This window comes from Pezoporus wallicus, unplaced genomic scaffold, assembly GCF_028554395.1.
Source record: "Pezoporus wallicus isolate ANWC-B61680 ecotype Strahan unplaced genomic scaffold, APGP_CSIRO_Pwel_v1 contig_5767, whole genome shotgun sequence".
Lineage (NCBI taxonomy): Eukaryota > Metazoa > Chordata > Aves > Psittaciformes > Psittacidae > Pezoporus > Pezoporus wallicus.
In genome coordinates, this window is record NW_026640599.1 from 5,353,148 (window position 1) to 5,372,238 (window position 19,091).

A 19,091-nucleotide genomic window follows, 5' to 3' on the forward strand; every position below is an offset into this window, starting at 1 on the left:
CACCAGCTCGTGCCCCCTTCCCCTTGCCCTCCGCTCTTCCCCTTTTTCCCTGTCTCCCAACGAATGTTAATCAATTCTCTGGGCGGTGAATGGATCAGTGACATCGGGAGGGGAGAGGCAGACGAGAAAGAAAGGAGCCCCCTGGCCGCCATGGGGTGAGCCCCCCAGCTGCCGTCTCTAAGGGGAGTGCACGCCAGCACACAATCACAAGGCTCCCTTTCCCATGGGACCTTGTTATTATGCTTTGCATTTTGATTTATTCCACATGCCCTCTGCTCTTTCAAGGAGCAGGGGGCGATGGGTCTGCTCTCTCTGTTTGCTTTCTTTGCTGACTAAGTTCCGCTCACCCACGGCAAAAGGCTGTGAGAGAAGCGTAAGAGCTAAAGTGGGTATGTATATGTATACATATAAAATACATGGAAAATTTACATTCTTTCTCTGACCAGCAAGCGCGATGGAAAAAAAGGCACAAGTAGAAAGAAAGCAAGCTCAAGTGACTTAAAATGCATGTGCAATACTTTAAAGGAAAAAATGTTTAAGAAGACACAGCTTGGGTTTTAAAAGGATGTCTGTCATTAGAGACCTAAGACTCACCTAGAAGTGAGTGCAGAGCTGTTGTTAAGGACATGTTTGATTGCTCCTCCAAATCTAGACAGGCTGCAACATGATCTAACAAGGTGTACTAACCCGGCTCTGGCAGCAACAAAGCCAGGACACATCTATGCTGCACTGTGTGAGGTGAATTTAGGTGTGCCCAGCCTGCTCTGAGCAGAGGAAACACAAAGCAAGGCAACACCATGCAGGGCTTCCTTCCAAACCCCAAGATAATATATTTAATGCCGTACTGAGGCTAATTAATCTTGTCTATCATTTTGCTTCTCAGTGGCTTCACAGCATGCCACACTGACAGAGCAGACATGCCCAAAGGGACCCCTTTTTGTGTGTAGTATGATGGAGTAGCCATGGAGCAATGGCCTTTGCAGTCTGGCAGGCTTTACTGGTCCAGCCACCACAGCTGATCCTGCAGGCTGCAAAGACGCCTAGCAGATTCAGCAAATGCTGGGGATGTTAAAACCTACACGCTGCATGTTCCATATAACAGATTCAACCAGGAGAGTGGGAAGAGGGAAGCAGTCCAAAGATTTGTAGCTGCAATTCAGCCTCTTCTGGCTGAAGTCACTACACCCACAATTTTGCTGTGCATTTTTATTTCTATAGACTCCTAGTGAAAAGCACAAAACAACCCTCAGACCCAACCTTTAGAGAAAGTTCTCTTGCAAGAAATCAGTGCACAAATCATCATCTCTTAACCACTGTGCACAAATCATCATCTCTTAACCACTGTCACCACAGTTGTTATTTTTCTTTGGGCATTACTGCTCAAACACATGCTTCAGCTCAGCTGCCAAGAGGTCTTGGATTTACCCTAAGGTTTCATAACACACCATCAAAACTTGATGTCAAGCATTTGCCTAAAAAGCCTTCCTGGAGTCCAGGAAAAGTCTGCAGTTGAAGCTCCCACCTCAACAGACCTTTTTGTAAGCAGGATGAAGTTAGTATGTGCAGAAGACAGGAAGCAATCTCAGGAACTAACAGGAAACAATGGGTTGGGTTCCTCAGGGTAATCAAATCATCAACCCCAGCAGAGATCTCAAACCAGGTGCAAGTCATATGTCTCCTGTCTCCTTCCCCAGTGCCCACCCAGTACTCCATATACACATTGAAGTCCCTGCCAGCAAAACCATGTACTGCAAACATACTCTTTCAAGAAAGCAGCTGAAAGGTGAAATCGTAGTTGATGTGTTTGCTGTATGCTTTTAACCATTACTAAAAGTTGTTCAAATCCCGCAGTCAAGAAAGGGAAGATGACTTCTTTACATTAGGGGTAATGATATACAAACAAAATGTTATACAAAGAGTGGGTTTTGTTCTCTATTTAACATTATTAAAATTGAAAAACCATACCAAACACACCCTACTCGCTAAAAGTAATGTAAATTTTAGTCATTGGTCAAAACAGTCGATTGCCTTCAATATTAAAATTCCCTTCTTGGAATTTCTCATTGCTCATTCTGTACTTCTGCTTGCTACTGTCACAGTCTGGACCTCAATTTCTTAACAACTTTTGCTTACTTTGGAAGGTCTAAAAGTTTGAAAGATAACGCCCTCCACAAACAAGCAAAGAAGAAATCAATGCACAATAACACAATCAACTTCACAAAAGCTTGAACTGAAGACTTCAAAGCCATCAATCCCAACTATTCCAAAGCATTAATTCTACCTACTAAATCATCCGCTAAAAGCTTCAAGTGATGCATGAGTGTAAAGTTCCGCCCTCCCTCCCTTCTTACTACTTTCCAGATTGCTGTTATGTATGATGTGTTTTAAGCACTTAGCATTTTAAGTAATTTCTTAATCTTTCAACCTCTCTACTGTCATTGATAAACACATCAGATAAAACAAACTGTATGTTATTTTCTTCAGTGCCAACACGGGTGCTGATCTTGAGCTTTGAGCATTAATCTCAGCCAGAAAGCTGTCTCAACCAATGTTGCCTCCCTTAATCAGATACATCCTTTTCATAATATGTGATGAGACTGGGAGACATCAAGTCTAAGCCTATGATAAAATGACAAAAGACAAAGCCATAAAGGCAGAAAATACAAAAAACTTCTTTAAAGACTGATATTCAGCAAAAACCTGCTGTACAGACCAGGGTGATTTAGATAACCAGCAATTAGGGAAGGCAGCTGGTTACATTTCAGGAATTCAGCCCAGCATTTGATTTGCAGACCAAAATGAAATGAGCAGAGGGCCTGAGCAATAAGGGCTTCTGCTGCTAAAGCACAGCTCTGATCTGACAGCCAAACCTCAAGATGAACAGCAGCAGAGCAAAGTATTTGAAAGCACTGCAGACCAAGTCACATTCACTGCAAAACAGTTTTTTTATAAAAGGTTTTAATTTATTTTATCTAGGTTTTAAAAAGCATTAAATCATTTTGTTCAGTCAAGAAAAACAGCACAATTGCACAAGTTTAAAAAGTTATTAAAAAAACAATTCTGTTCATGTGCCAATTTCTTTTGAACATCTATCTTTAATGTCACTGAATCTAGTTTACATTCCTGGAGGCTGAGAAGTTCTATCATGAGCTACTGCAAATTCTTCACAAGCTTTCAGGAGATGAATACACACTTGCCATTCCTACAAAGGCTTCAGAGAGCTGTAATAAAGACTGTTTCACATACTTCAAGAGCAATTTAAGATTAGCCTATGAGATCTGAAACTCAGAAGCTAAAATACAGGACTGTCCCTCAAACAAGATTGACATGTATTCCAAACAACTAATCTTAAAGACAACTTGTAGAATGCTCATTTTTTTTTTAAGGACATATGCAAAAATATTCAAGAGAAAGCACAAATCCACATGCAGTAACTTGGTGTGTCTCTCAACACACCAATTGCTGATGTTCAGACCAGCTTTAGACCAGTTACCTAAGACTTGAGTATAAAGCCCAATCTCTATGCTTACTCAAAGGCAGGCAAATTTTCCATGTGGATAAAATCAAAGCATGGCAACAAGCTTTTAGTGGCGCAACAGTCATATACCTGGCAAGGACTTAAAAAAACCCAGATTTGGGGCTTATTCTTTCAGACATAGTAAGTTACTGTGAAAATGAAAACCGAATTAATGAACAAGTAACGGAAAAAAATCTGCAGTTTTACCAGAGTATAAAATATAGACTACTGAAAAACATGAGTCTACAATGCACTTAGGGATCTCAATCTTGGATTTCTGTAGAAAGGGCAAAACTAAAGGCTTAAGCATTAAGTAGTTATCTTTACAAACACAGAAAATCACTGAATTAACTGATGCAGGTAAGTCCAGGAGGGTAAGCAGACCTTAAGATTGTGAAGGTGCCAGTCCTGTGACCCTCTTAATAAAGCCCCTCAAAGAAGGCAGTAAGTGCTGCCAAGCTAAATGCCTGTTGGCAAGCAGGCAGGCAAAGTAGATGTCATTCATTTGTTGGGTTTCATGTGTTTGTCTGGCCAGCCTGCTAGTTTCCAGCTGGACACTGCTTCAGTTAACTGCAGTCACAGTAAGTGGTGAGAATCAAAGGCAATAAACAGCCTAAATCCAGAACATACACGGATGCCTGAGCTTTATTTGGAACATAAAGGGTGTCTGTGGGAGGAAGGGGGCAAAAAACCATTAAAGAGTGAATATATGGTTCTGTACGGCTTTTCTAGTAGATAAATCTGATCAAGTTCTAGTCTCAAAGATGACTCAAATGGCAGAGATGTGAAAGCAACCAAAGGAGAAAGCCTGAAGAGCTATACTGAAAGTAAAAATAAAAGCAAAAGTTGATGATGTCCCTAAGCAGCTGGGAAGTCCATTTCTGCTCATGAAAGGCAGTCAGTAGCATGAAAGTAATTAAAAAAAAAGCTAGATATTATTTCTTTATAATAACTAATGGCTTAGTAAGGTTTACCTTACTAAGAAGTAAGAAAGGTATAAGAAAGTTGTATTTAAAAAACATAGCTGGGGAAACTGATAGAACAGGATGCCAAAGACTGCTGAGGAAAAGCAATAAAAATGAAAACAAAACAGGCTATTTGAAACTGAGATGGAAGCAGCATCGCCTCCTGCACTCATCTCCTGCAAGGCTGCCTGGAGAAGCATCATGGTCTTGGCAAGACATAAAGAAATATGCTGACAAACTGGAGCCCATTTATACTACAGCTGAAAGAGCACGGAAATATAGGAAACAAAAAACAAAGACCTCCTAGCATCTCTCCCAGCAGAAGCTTTCATTCAGTAAACAACATTCAGAGTACCAGTCCTGATGGTCATCTTCAGCTTCTACTGCAGCTCAACCATTTTATGGCAATATGTATCGTTTCCTACAAGTGTAATGCCTGGCAAGTTTCAAATGCTTTAAATTTAAAATTAGGCAGCAAAACAAGGCTTTGAGTTAACCAATCTTATATACATTTTCTGTTCTGCAGTGGCAATTTCCTCACATTTCATGATTAATATATGAAGCCCTCCAACAGTGCTTCAAACACTCCTGCATCATTGTAAAGGCTAGGTTTTGCTAGGAGTTTGGGATGCATAAACACTTTTTTTTTTTTTCTCTGTCACCTTCACAACAGAGGGGAGATTCCCAGATGTTATGCCTCTGCCTCAAATCACACATTCGGAAGCAGCAGAAATGCTGCAGAGCAGCAGGAAAACAATAGGCTCAGGTCTTTTGTCTTTGTTCCCTTAATTTTGCACCCCAAAGACAATCCAACCTACTTAGCTTTTGCTATGAACCCTCTTCTCCAATACTGTTTCCAAAGCCTACTGCCATCTCAGAAGACTAGCAAGAGTTTCTAAATGCTTGGACATACTCAATTAGCATCCTAGATATCTATGTCACACTTGCTAGCACTTAAGTACAAGTGCCTCTTGTACTTGTAGAAGAGCTATTTCTGCCAGAGTTTTAGAAGGCAGCAAAGGTATCATTATAATATATTCCTGCTAATACAGCTGCTTAGTCTCAAAACACACAAGAGTCTGAGGCAGAATTACTACTGGGAGGCTACCTGTTGATTCTTCTTTCCTCTTTCTATCTATAAATAAATCTAAACTTCACTGGGTTCAGCCTTGACACAAACTTATTCTTTTGCTCCACAAAGTCAGATTTAACCAGACAATCCAGTGTTAACTTTATATCCAGTTCTGATTTTCAAAATTGCCCTCCCACTCTTTGCATAGACTTCAGCATCCCACCTACAATCTCTCATCTATTCAGTGCTCGTTTTGTTCTTCATTCTTGGCCTCAGTCCAGTCTTTTCACAAAGCATGGAAAAATGCTGGGAGATATAAAGAAGTACAAAACTCTGCATCTCCCCAGAAAGAAACCAGAGGCATTCATTATGAAAAAGTACCCCACACTGGAGAGGCATGGGGAAAGACAGGAATGAAGACTCCTCCTGAATTTCATGAGGGATTCCATGAATAAATCGTAGATACGGATGTACGTGTGTACAGAAAACATGTACGTATCTGTAAGCATATGTAAAAGAAGAAAGCATATGCATGATTATATACATATTTTTATTGAGCAGGAAACCTTACCAACATCATTGGAACCACAACAAGGAATGCCAAATAATTTATATAGTCATGCAGTAGGTAATCAAGTTGATAGAGAATACATGGCAAAGCACCATTCAAGTGCTACAGCCTCCTCCAGCTCAGGATTTCAGGGCAAGTCACTCAGTGTCAGACTGGAGTTTGAGGCAGAGCTACACCACACAGCAAGAGCACCATTTCTTAGGCACCATTACCCACTCACCTCAGTATCCCAGGTTGAAAGGCTGGCCCTACCAACACTAGGCTCAGCTATACGTTGCTCCAAGACCCACTCATGGATTATTGGGCAGTTGTGTGTTGATGTTTTGAAAAACCCATGTAATGTGGCAGTCAAAATGTCGATGTCAAAGAAAGCATCAAAATAATGACTGGTACAAGGTACTGAAATCCATTGTTTACAGTTTCAGCACCTTGTAAGTCACCATTACTGCAGCTGTTTCTCTGATACTGAAAATTCCCATTCTAGTGTAATCGAACTACACGTTGGGAAAGATCCTGGACTGGTTCTGACATGCAGCCATGGACTGCCTGTTGAATTGCAAATATAGGTTCTGTTCACACACAAGGCACTAGTCAGGAAATTCTCTGTTAAGACACTAACGAAAGAGTCCCCAGTTAATCACTGTATGCTTTGCAAGAGCAGATACCCTCATTAGGAACAGGGCAGGACATTAACAAGTTCCACTTTGAGGGTGTCCAATTAACTCATCAACTAAATATGTGCCAGGCAATTCCGACTGGGCTAGCTTTTCCAATCCCCTCTTTCTAGCTGCATCAATTGGGATCCCAGTCATGTATAAAGTAGCGGTTCTTTCTGTACTATGCCTTTCAGAATGCCACTGGTGGACAACAACCATGGCCGCTGAAGTGTTTAACAGGCCTTTCACTTGCAGCCATAAAAAGTTAAGTGTGCATTTAGGGAGTTCAGCACAATTAAACAAACCCCACCCTCTACCTTATAAACAGGGGATAATTTAACCTGCCAACCACCAGCATGGTTGGAGCTCCGTCTGGATCATGTCACGCCTCAATTTTTGCCAAACCTCAGCAGTGGGTGATCCTGCATACAAAGTGAGCTCCGAGACAAAAGTGCTGTCGGGTGAGTTAAGGACAAAGTAGCAGCTTTCAACCTGGATTCCCAGATAGGCTGTCAAGTAAAATCCTTTGCCAGGGCAGGATTATTCCCTACAGTATACATTTCCAATACTTTGTCTCACCTGATTTTAAGCATTGCAAGCTGAGAGCATTTCAGTTGTTTTATGGGAGAAGCCATCCTGCAGCCTGGCAGGTTTTGAGGCCCAGCACAAAGGAAGGCTTGCACAATGGCCAGGCCCCAATCACAGTTGGGGCAGAAAGATCAAGATCTTGGCCTCTGAAATGGCCTCCAGTCCCTCCACCTGAAAACCACAGACTCTTTATTGAGCAATCCCTCCTTGACTGTGCCTAGGTTACATCCTCATTTCCCTGTTTCTTTCCAAAGATGACATTCACTTGTTTTAAACAGCTGAAAGGCATCATTTCTGCACTATATAATGAGTCAGAATGAAATTCATTTAGCATCTACTCTCCTTCATCTGTTCCTTGTATCATTCCCATCCTGTTTTTTATCTCTCAGGGTTTCGGCACATTTGCAACCATCTCTCTTGCACTCAGAGATTTCCAAGTGTAGCCAACTAAGCATTATCATGATGCGTTTGTTCTGGAGATCCTCCTACTCATTCCTGAAAATGGCACTGGGTATTTTTGCTTTCAGTAGTAATATAGACACACCTTGCTTATCTATTACCACTATCGATTCCTGAAGTACCATCATCTGCTCCATTTGGAGAGGAAAAGAAAGCAGCTAAGAAACCATGGAAAGAAAGAAGGAATGGACATATTGAAAAACAAACACATAAAAATCCCACAACCCCCTAAACTCTAAACCAATGGAGAAAAGCAAAAGGTAGAAACAAAGGCCAAGCCTTTGGCTAAGGTTATTTCTTTGGTCCATAGGAGAAATTGTGCCTCCAAATCAAAAAACTGCACTATGTCAATTGTGCACTCACCATTCTAGAGGTGACCCAAGTCATGTTGCTCAATGTGGGATAGAGTTCCTTTAATTGCAAAACAGTCTTGCCCATAGGTTGCAGAAGAAAGATCACAGCTTCTCATACCAAGCCTAAATCAACAGTCGTGATTTGGCTGCTCACAAGTTTCTACTACAGGGAAGAAACTGAAGACCAACCACAGCTTTTAAAGTATTTCTAAGCACTTAATTCCAGCTATGGTCCTCAGAAATATTTAAACCGATTGTGTGTTTGAGTGCAGCACATACTCTATTGCAGAAAGAACATCACCAGATTGCAAATGCAATCAAAACCCATTTTCTTAGTTTAATTTGCCATTAGTACACTGCAGGTTTATAATGACAAACAGACAACTACAACTAAATTCTCATTGCCATTTCAAACTGTTTCCAAGTAAATATCATAGCAACATTATCAGAACCTGAAGTTCATTTAATCCCAAATTCTTTCTGTTGAAAAGAAAACAGAAAATGTAGTCATCCTGCGTAAACTGAGCATCTCCCCAGCTCCAGACCAACAGGGTCAGACTCCCGATAGAAAACCCAACTTTAAAAAAGACAAGAAAAACCCCAAATCCTAGGTTTTTATATATATTACACAATATTTGAAGAGTAGGGCTTACAGGTTTTTACTATATACCAAACACTGATGAATGTAGTTATTTCAACCTAAAACATACTCATATAAATGAGCTGTAACAGACTAAGTAGCATTTCACAGGTTCCCTTCTGTTTCATAACCGTGAGGAAAAAAGCCACCCCAACTGCAGCAGCACCTATTTCCCAAGTTGAAGGCGTGTCTTCACTGAGGGAGCTCAGTGGCGCACAGCCAGCAAGCACCACTGCCCCACAACCATCAGCAACTTGTAAAGGAAGCAAGGGGGCCTTGTCAGGAAAAATCAGTTATTTCAGCTTCAGCTGCACTTAGAGTGAACAGAAAGTCGCTGCCTGTGTTACCCAGAAACAAATTCTGGGTTACAGGGCTGCAGGATGGGTGAGGGTGGCTGGTGCTTGCCAATATTGATGGCAACCCTCAAGTTCCTGTCCTGGCTCCCGGCAGGGTGGCTGACACAGGGAGCACCCTCGAGGACTCCTGCCCTGGCAGCAGTGATGGGGGTCCCGGCAGGGTTTGGGGGCAGCTGGCGCCCATGGGAATCCACACAGCCCTGGGGATTCACGGGTGACCGGGCTCGTCAGCCCTATTCAGCCCCGCTCCCTGCGCACAATAACCAGCAGCCGTGCTCCCATAGATACGGGCCTCCCCCTTCTCCCCGCTTTTATCATCCTTCATATCTCAACGATGACAGGACTGAAAGGGCTTCTGATGGGAAATGTGCTTCGAATTAGCATATTTCCCCCTGCATACAATGGAGGCTTTAAGCTGCTGCGTTTTGAAAGTCCAAACAAAAGCAGCCCAGTCTGTTTTTAGCAGCGCTGTTTGAAGTTTTATTCCCCCTCTCTCTCCCAAGTTGCAAGCATATCTAACAAATTTCACTCTTCTGAAAAAAAGGAAGCACGACTGATAAAAGCTTTTTAGTAAATTATATTATTTGATACATTTCAGACTTTAAAGAAATTAAAAAAGCTGCTCTTTCAATGCAGCAGAGAGCAACATGGTGTCCGTGCAGTGTTTTCAATGAACTGCAGGCTGAAGGTCCACCCCCTGGTGAGCTTGTCTGGCTGCCCCCAGCACTAGCATGAACCCTGTCATCAAGGATTCTGGAACTAAAACACATGCACAGTAACCCACTATAAAGAGTCCTGTACCCACAGCTCAATTTCCCCCCATACCAGGGGCACGCTGCTGAAAATACCAGTTTCCAACAAGAAACTAAATCACTGTGGTACAAGGAAAAATAAACCAGCTCCCCCAGCCCCTTGGATTATCCTTTGGTTTAACTTGAGGGTTACAAACAGGGGAGCTGAACTTCAGAAGTACAACCTTTATGAAATTGCTTCAAATTAGAAAGTGAATAGCTATTTACCAGGGAAAGGAGGGCAGGAAGAAGGAGATGGAAATGACACACATAGGGAGGAGAGGAGGATAAAGCACTTCCATATCAAAACATCTTTGAGCAACAGCGGCTAGGAGAACCAATCTACCTCAGCTCACTGTGTTGGTCTGTAATTGCTCATTAGCACAGCTGGACCATTAGGAAGCCAGTTTGTAGCTTTCCTGGCAAAGAGGCATTTCTGCTTCTCCCCTGTGTTAAGCAGATTTTTCTCTGAGGAAGACATAAGATTCCTCGGTCTAAATGCTTCTCAGAAGAAAGGTTTGGTGTTCTGGGGCTTGGTTTTCTTTCCTTCTTTCCCCTCCTAGGATTTCAAGGTATTTATGTAATTTTCTATATGCGGCACAGCTAAGAACAAAAATCACGTTCCTTAACAACATGAGACTACAGCAGAAAAGCAGAATGCCAATGAGATCCCAGGCAGGCAGCTTGCAAGAGAGGTGGGTATAGAAACTGTTCAGAAAAAAATCCTGGGATGCAGCCTGCAGAAGGAGTCTTGTAAGAGAAATGTCTGCTTTGTTCAGACTCTTCTGTTTCATCAGAGAATTTTCCTGAGGATTGGGATCCATCTCCATTCCTTGATTTCCTTAGCAGCGATGCTCAAGATACTCAACAGTCTCTGCTGTGCACAAACACTTTGCTCTCAACCATCCACTTTTCCCCTGCCACGTGCCAAGCAGCCCACGCAGCGCCTTGCTCCCTCCTGTAGAGTGCTAACCCAGTGGTTTTTGCAGATCTGCACTACCTGGCAGGACAGGCATTTCACTTGCTGATTTCCATCAGAACCAAAGAGTTCCTGGCACTAGTACGGTATGATGTCCATATGGCAGCTATGCAGCAGTGACTGAGATCTAACTGTAGACATATTCCTCCCTCTGGCAGATGTTCTCACACCCTTCTCACCAAAACATCCTTGCAGCATCAAGCACCTACAGCCCAAGGGTCTGTTTGCTGATGACTAGCACTGTCCTCTGATGCAGCACCTCTGCCACTAACAAGCCAGCACTCCCTCCCCAGGAAAGCTCTTCCTGGTCTCGAATAGCTACACATTTGCTTTAAAGATGCGTTTGCTGTATTTGAGACCACACATAACCAGATGGTGACTTACTGACCAAAAGAGGCTAAAGGAACTCGGTTGGAGAGTACTATTCATTATTTGAAGTATTTTGCTACCACAGCTTATAAATTGCTCATAAAGGCAGGACACACATTTTTCCACACTCTGAGGCACTTCACAACTTGGTACCAAAACACTGGACATGAGTTCCATGCTATCACATGAAAGGTCTCATGTCAAAAGCAAAAGGAGGAAGGGCTTCCACTGCCCTTCAGAAGCCTTCATTCACTCATTAACAGCTGGATGACAGTAATTAACCAGTCTAGGCAGGAGACAGGGGAATTAAAGTTCAAAATGGAGATCTGTTTTCTCAGTCATGCGAGGATGAGCAGAACTTCACTTATAAGCACTCCTTCCAAGATGAATTGTCCAATCAACTGCCATGAGAGCTTAGCACAGTAAGAGATTTCAGTTCTGTTTACAAATGGATGTACTTGTACTGCTGCAGTTCTTACAGGGAAGAGAAAGGTGGTGCATGGGTTTGCATGGCAAGGCTTTGGTAGCTGGGGTGGGGGGTGACTTCTGTGAAAAGCTGCCAGAAGCTTCCCCCATGTCCAAGAGAACCAATGCCAGCTGTCTCCAAGATGGACCCGCTGCTGGCCAAAGCTGAGCCCATCAATGATGGTGCTAGCACCTCTGAGATAACATACTTTAGAAGGGGTAGAAGTTACTACACAGGAGCAATTGCAGCCAGGGAGAGGAGTGAGAGTATGTGAGAGACACATCCCTGCATACACCAAGACCAGTGCAGAAGGAGGGGAGGAGGTGCTTCAGGCACTGGAGCAGAGATTCCCCTGCAGCCTGTAGTGCAGGCCATGGTGAGGCAGCTGTGCCACTGCAGCCCATGGAGGTCCACGGTGGAGCAGATCTCCACCTGCAGCCCATGGAGGAACCCACACCAGAGGAGGATGCCTGAAGGAGGCTGTGACTCCATGGGAAGCTCATGCAGGAACAGGCTCCTTGCGGCACCTGTGACCCCATGAAGAGAGGAGCCTGTGATGGAGCAGGTTTGCTGGCAGGAGCTGTGACTCCACAGGGGAGCCACACTGGAGCAGTCTGCTCCTAAAGGGCTGCACCCCACAGAAGGACCCATGCTGGAATAGTCTGTTCCTGAAGGACTACATCACATGCAAGTGACCCAAACTGGAGCACTGCGTGAACTGACGCCCATGGGAAGGACTTGCCTTGGAGAAGTTCGTGGAGAACCGTCTCCTGTGAAAGGGATCCCACGCTGGAGCAGCAGAAGAGTGCAAGTTGTCCTCTCCTAAGGAGGAAGGAGTGGCAGAGACAACATGATAAACTGACTACAACCCCCATTTCCCTGTGCTGCTGGGTGAGAGGAGGTAGAGAATTTGAGAGTAAAGTTAAGCCCAAGAGGAAAGGAGAGGTGAGAGAAAGGTGTTTTTAAGATTCGGTTTTACTTCCTATTATCCTACTCCAATTTGACTGACAATAAATTATTTTTTTTTTCCCAAGTCAAGTCTGTTTTGCTCATGATAGTAATTGCTAAGTGATCTCCCTGTCCTTATCTTGAGCCACAAGCTTTTGTAACATTTTCTCTTCTCTGTACAGCTTAGGAGAGGAGTGATAGAGCGGATGTGGTGGGCATCCAGCCACGGTCAACCCAGCAATGAGATCTAGTCTTCTTGAGGATGGGACCTATCAACAGAAACTTCAAGTAAAATAGTCTCATATCTTTGAACTTAGATCAAGAAAAGGCAGAGTTAAAACGAAGCCTTCCACTGATTAGGAAACACTACATCTCACCCATCTAATTTCTCTTCAGGATGGCTGCGATGTGGGGAAGAAAGGAAGTCAGGGCAAGGTAAAGCAGTGCCTTTCTTGTTGATGCTCCAAAGGGACCTGACCACAGTACTTTACCAATCAAGGAAAGTATCCTCAAATTCCATTTATTCTTCAGATTCACTGGATTCAGACCAACGATGAATACACAGCACATGCTGCCATCCGCCGTGGCGTTCTGGCACAGGGCAGCACCCTACCAACAAAGGCACCACTCTTCCTTTCAGAAGGCCCCAGAAAGAGCGCTCTATTCTCATGTGATGAGATGGGCTTTTACAACTCGGATCACCACAGGGTATTGAACTCTGATACTTTTCCTACCAAAGGTTCACTTGATTTTTTTCTTGGACCCCAACAGGTATGATATCTAAGCTAAAACAAACCATCCTCATTACATTTATTTTGGCATAATGAGTCGTAACCTTGCTGAAACAAAACTACCTTCTCACTTCCACACTAAGTGTTACTAACTGTCCCAGTATCCCACCTACTGCTACTTTCTTCTGTGCAAGTGACCAATATAGTATCTCAAAATACGCTTCAAGCTTCAGCTTTCAGTGAGAAGAGAAGGCACAGAGGATGTTCAGGACATACTATGCCTGCTCCTGCAGGCAGAAATAGTTTCTGGCCTTCTGTATTAATCCCATGAAAAAACAAACCCCAAAACTACTGGCACACAACTAGAAATTGATTTGCCATGAAGCGGGACATGTCCCTCATGTTTCCTTTCTTGTCCTATTAACTCAGTGTAACAAAATTAACTACCTGGATCGTTACTATTTTTACTACTTTCTAAACACTATTCTGACTTGGGGAATCTAGCAGGAAGTATAGGTGATTATAGTTAAGGCATAGGTGATTTTCAGTGTTCTGAGGATATGGTAGAGATTTGCCAGCCTAAAATTTCTGCTCTTATTGTAAGAGCCTTAGCACTTGTTTAGACACACACATACACATACACACACACACACAGATGTTACATGAAAAAGCATTCTGGGTTCCCAAAGCTGTTCTGGGACAGAGGAACAGGGCCCCATAAAATAGGAAAATCCTTTCAAATCAAGGCTGGAGAGTGGGGAACACCAAATACTGGAGCTGGGCCACCACCCACATCATGTTCAACATCAGGACAGTGATGCAAGTTGGCACACAGCAGGGTGAAAGACATGCCTCTCCACATCGCATCCTATGCATCCTGCTCACTCCTAGTTGAAGTGTAGTGCCTGTATGGAGCCCATCGTTCACATCACAATTCTTCGTGGTCACAGGCATGCTGCACAAGCTGATCCCAAACTGGGGAGGAATATCCTGTGTCCTGCTACAGTGGCGCTTTCTCATAGAGATGTACCTCTGAACAACTCCAGAAACACTCAAGTGCCCATATGCTTTGAAACATACAAACCCTTCTCTCTCTAACAGCCGTACTCCCGTTTCCTTTCTACCTCTGCTACACCTACAACACCACAGGTGCTGACAAGGTATCATTCCTCTTCTAAATATTTCAAAGAGAACATAAAAAAAAAATAAAATCACAAATTTATCAAAAATGTAGCAACCAAGTATGTGAGATGCCCTACACAAGTCAAATGTAATTCTACCACCTTTTTGAATCATCTGTTGCAGTGTTAGACATGCTGGTCTACCCTCACTATTGCTCAAGATTTTTCCTAAGGACACAAACTACCTACTAACAATACACAGAGGTTCCCACTTTCCACCCCTACAAGCTGAAGCACTGTTATGGATATGCTGTGCAAATAAGGCCTGTGCAATCCCACCGAAAAAAGAAATTGCACAACCCAAAGCTGAGCAGATATTCAGAACTGCAACAGAGAGGGAAGTCATGAAAGGAGCTATTTCTATCTTAAAATACTTGTAATTTCTACTATGCAACTCATCATTTTCTTTTCAAAAGCCTTAGCTTCTCAAAGCTGGTGTAAACCCTGAGTTCGGAGACATGGGGAAAGAATATGTATTCTTCCACAGTATGCATTTATAAAAGGAGTTTCTGCCTCCCTCTATCCTTCAGGCCACATTTCAGCCCAAATTTAACCTTTCTTTGATATACAGCATAGCTGATGTGCATGTAAGTGAGTAAGATTAGAGGGAAAGTATGTTTTTGCTTGGAAACTTGCCATTACAACAGTGTTGGAAAACAAAGTACATAAACCCAACAGACTCTCCTTTAGTGTTTGCTCAGATACTTCACAAATGTAAGACAGGGGTATTATCCTTTTAATGTATAAACTAGGCCATAAAAATTGTTTTCACAAGCACTAAAATCACTTTATTGATCTTTCACAGTAAATGCCTAGATTTCCAGATGGACTCGAAAATACAGGGGTTAATTAGGTGCAACAGATACCTTTAAACATACCAAATTATCTGAACAGAAAATGTTAACAAATAAAATAGGTTCCCATTCGTGTGTGCTACATCTTTCAGGAGCAAGAAAGCTACTTTCAAGTTATCCCCAAGGAACACTTCAGTAATGTTTCTCTGACTTTTTAGCTAAGCTATTCCTTTCTTTCACATATTATTTTTTAAAACTTCGTAAGAGTTTCCTAAACTCTTCATGGTAATTAGGTTCTAAAACAGTTCACAAGATGCGGGCAGTCATCAGTACTCCTCCCATTAAGGACTCATGATTCAAAAAAATACTGAAGCTGCTTCGGCTCGTCCTTGGCAAGGTAGCTCTCTTCAGCATTTACCTCCTACAGAAGTATAACGCAGGGACTGAAGTGAGCAGCACAGGTTACATTTCTGTTTTATACCAAGTTTCTCCTCTCAATAGCTTTTGTATCATTCACAATTTATTTAGGTTTGTGTCTAAATGCAACATCAAAAGCATGAACTATTTTCAGCTGCAACAGCAGTATTTTATCTCTTACCAATGTATTCATCAATGTTTCTTTTTAGAGAAGATTTTACAGTCAGAAGCAAATGCAAATGCAGTTTTAAAAGTGAGATGGTTAAGACTCAGTACAGCACTTAGGAGATACCCATGCAGCAGGGACAATAACTAGCAACTATGACATCACATCTAAACACTGGTACCCAATACTTACTCATTAGTGTCCTTCTAAAATCTTGCTCCTTTTAAGAGGTTTCATTATCTTGCCTTCAAAATAGCTACGATTTGCTAATACATGACATGCCTTAAACCTCCTCTGACAAGCTCTACTGATACAGTCATGTTTTTTTCCCACTTGTATTTTCACATCATTTGAATGCATGCATTGTCAGCCTCCTCTGCCTCCACCTCTCCTACATTATGTGCAGCACCCATTTGTTTCAGATTATAAAAAGCACTGGTAGATTCTAAAGCCACTAAAAAGAAGTAGCCACCACATGGGAGCTGTGGGAAATTTGATCTAGTAAGTGAAATAAGACTCAACTTTAGAATTAACTAATAAACAGAAGTTTCAAATATTATTACTATAGGATGGGTTGCATATTCCTTTTGAAGTTATACACAAGAACTGTGACCATCACACTTGAAGAAAACTGCAAGAAACCTGGCTGTTTTTTTTTTTTTTTTAGGAACAAGACAGATGGCCCTGGTTTCAAATATAGAAGACCTTCCTACACAAATCAGAGGTGATGGCACATGATACGTGGGTAGAACGATTTTTCTGGGTACTTTCCCAGGAATGTGTGCACCCAAGAGGTGAAATAGGATAAGAGAGAAAAGGCAGGGGGGATGATGACATATAAAGCTAGGAAGGAGGAAGCACCAAAGCAGCAGGCTCAGAAGGGATGCTGATACCATGTTTGTGACCAAGGAAAATGCAAAAAAGCATAGCTTTGAGCAGATGGGTAGCAAAAATGTACCTTTACATGGGGATTCAGGTTACCACACTGATTACTATTTCTGGATGACTGCAGGGGACTTGAGATGTGAGCAAAGAAATTACTTCAGTTCAGATGCAGGAGATGGCAGAGCTTTATCAGACTGCATCCACCTCCCACGTAAGTGGGAAAGCAGTGCTTCAAGTCCTGCAAGCAGGCAGGGTTGTGCCAAACCCACAGTGGGTTTCACCTCACAATTGGACCACCTCAAGAACCGAAACAAGAGAATCTCCTGCTCAAGCAGCAACTCTGAACAGTTGGCTTATCGCTCACTGTCTTCCTCCCCTGTCACGACCATAGGCTTGCTTTCTTTGTCTCCCTTCTGAGTAACTCCTCCTGCTTTCAGCCTGTGCTTAATCCTCCAGGAAATCTCACTCTCCCGAGAAGAAGAGTGCTTCTGTACATAATCTCCAGACAGCAGCTGTGACCCCAGCACCCAGAAAGGGGATCATTGTGCAGAACCATGGTATCAGGGATGAACTTCCCCTCTCCCCCCGCCATTTACTTAAGGGCTGCTGGAAGAGCGCTGTTAGTTTATGCACACACACTGCCAGCAGTGATTTTTGCTGGCAGCTGTGGGGTGGTTGTCCCTTTGCCCTCATTGCAGGCTACCCTCAGAATCTGTACAACCATCTATTTTTTTTTAATTTTTTATTTTGCATTTTAAGGGATTAAACTTCCCACCTGCCAACAGAAGGAGCACTTGTTTTTTGCATTTGGTCCTTGAGGCTACAGCACTATTACTGAAAAGTCACTTTGTCCACTTTTAATATCCAGAAATACAGAACAGCTGTGCTTTCGTGTAGTCCTTTCGTATAAGAGTGGCTCAGAGACAATATGAAATTCAAGGCTGACAAGGCTCAGACCTGAACTGCCTGAAAAACACACCATTTCCTCCCCACCACCTTCTAAAGTCCTTTTTTCTTTTTTTCTTTTACACTTTATATTAGTTCTCAAGACACACTATCCTACCAGCACCAGTCAGCAGAGCAACAGGCGTTATTTTAAAGTACAAGACTTTGAACGACCTATTTCTTCACAGCATGCTTATCAGCCTTTCAGCACACTCAGCTTTTATTATTCTGACACAAGATAAACCTTACGTAACAGCACAGAGCGTACTAATTTATGTGATAACAACATGGATGTGGAGTTCAGAACACTGCACTTTTGTTTCAAACTGTGGATATTTCCCATACCCCTAAGAAAAGCATATGCTGCGCAAACACTTTAAAAAGCATCCAAGTGGAATTTAATACATTGAAAGAAGCTAAAGTACTCTGGAGTGATTAACAAATGCACTTCAGCAGAATGGCAGAAGAGGATAATTAAGGACTAAACCCACAGACACCGAGACAACTAAAATATCTCCAGTTTCTTCTGGAACTGATCAGAAAAGTCCACTTGCCCATTGATGGTGTACAGGTGGATGTAAAAATGACTCCAGATCACTGCAAGTGACTACAAATCTTCCTATCTGCTAACACAATCCCCACTTCTGGAGGATTTAAGTGCTCCTGTTTGGAGACACTGAGCTGAACAATACCTCTCCTCTGCCTCCTTCCTTGGCTAATGCTTTTTCCTCATGTGTGAAAGAGCGCTGGAAGCCATCCACCCCGGAGCTAGTCTCCAGCAGAACAAGAGTCAGAGCAAAAACAGTATTAAAAAGACAGAGCTACCTGAAACAGTAAAAATGGCAGTGAGGTAAAATGATGAGACTTCTTATTTTTCCAAAATTAGCCTGTTTCATCTGTCCTTCATACCAGAGGACAAACACAAAACACCTCGAAGACAAAGGGATGCGTTTTCTCCTCCAGCTCAATAAAAGTTTTCCAGAGTCTGCTTACACAATCCAAGGCATCATCTCCCCACTGAAACAACAACCCTGGTGAAAGGTAAATGGTCACCACTCCCTATAGAAATAGATCACAGCAAAGCTATCTTCTTTGCTCTAGTCCTTCCCCGAGACTCCTATTGGCTCCCTGAACTATTGCTGATATCTAAGTCCTCAAGCAGAAAGAAAAACAGCCAAAAAGCACTCACAGCACTTTCTCAAAGGCTGAGACAGATTTCCAGAAGAGATTTTACACTGAGCT

General features: G+C 42.6%; 1 protein-coding gene across 2 annotated transcripts in view; it reads right to left on the reverse strand.

Moving 5' to 3' along the window:
* Nucleotides 1–19,091, reverse strand: part of GPM6B (glycoprotein M6B) — a 107,259-nt gene that overhangs the window by 30,475 nt on the left and 57,693 nt on the right. The gene's annotated exons all lie outside the window — the stretch shown is intronic.